This window comes from Psammomys obesus, unplaced genomic scaffold (genome assembly GCF_907164565.1).
Source record: "Psammomys obesus unplaced genomic scaffold, mPsaObe1.curated_primary_1811, whole genome shotgun sequence".
Classification (NCBI taxonomy): domain Eukaryota; kingdom Metazoa; phylum Chordata; class Mammalia; order Rodentia; family Muridae; genus Psammomys; species Psammomys obesus.
The window spans coordinates 13,631,011-13,632,294 of NW_026592118.1; positions in this window are offsets into that span (position 1 = coordinate 13,631,011).

Genomic DNA, 1,284 nt, shown 5'->3' on the forward strand with positions numbered 1-1,284 from the left:
AGATAGATAGATAGATAGATAGATAGATAGATAGATAGATAGATAGACAGACAGACAGACAGACGCAGACAGAATGCTGGATGGATGGTAGATAGATAGACAGACAGATTGGGAAAAAAATAGGATTCAAGATAGGTGGTAACAGTCAGGGGTCATAAAGAGCCTTGCTAACTCAAGCATTGAGCAGCCACTGCTAGAATTCAGACTATTGTTTCTAGCCTGTTTAGTACATAGAAAGAGAGATGAAGATGTTTCCTTCTTTTCCCTCCTCTCTTAACAGTCTGTTCTTTCCAGGACCCGGATTTCCTGGCATCAGTAACTAAGGCAGGATGCCATGGGCAGGCCCATCCTGTGAGCTGTTCTGACCCTATCCACTGTAGCTGAAGTTCACCAGCTTGACTTACTGCTCTTTTCAGGCTGGTAAGGCAGTGTGTAGGCAGAGTGGGTCCACATGTCTCTCATAACATCTCAGGGTCGGCCTGAAGATCCCCACACTTTGTTCTGACGTACGTGGACCCTAACAGCCTTTGGGCCTAACTGGCTGCTCCACTACAGTCGTTATAGTGTGCTGTGCTGATTTTTTTCCCTAGTGAGGCTTTAGAGCCTACAGCACGATAGAGATTAAAGATGTGCTTTATTGAATGGAAAGGCAGCAGAAACCCAATAGCTCCCAATGGCTGGCTTCTCATGCATTCAAGGGAGGTCGGAAAAACATTCCCTCACATTCGCCTGCTGGGAGCAGATGGCTGTAAAATGTGATTACTTTGACGTGTAGCTACCTACATTAAGTCTTTTGTAAATCATGACTTCGTGTTTCTTTTTCCTCAGGGCTATAATGGGATGGAATGATTTTCCGGCACTAGTGTTTGGCATGAACTCTTTTGTTTGTTCTCTTCCATATCATTCTCTCCTGTGTATCTAGTGTACTTGAGTGATAATGGGACTCAAAAGAGGCAACAAAGTAGGCCACCCCTGTCTTCTATATTACACATTCTTCTTGTGTCAACTGTGGTGGCTGTAGCTAGGCCCACTGTGGCATGCCCTGAGCCATCCGTGTGCTGAGCTGCAGTCTCTTGCTTTATTCTTTTAACCAGCAACTTTTTCCTTCTGACCCTCCCACAGTGCCACATAATTGTCCATTGCAGTTTCTTCTCTTTTGTCATCTAAAAATAAACCCCTTTACCATAATATGCCACCATTTTCTCTGCTGTTGTAATTCCACACTAGTTCAGAAATCTGTTTCAATAAATTACTTCTTTCCTTAAGCCTTTTAATTCATTTACA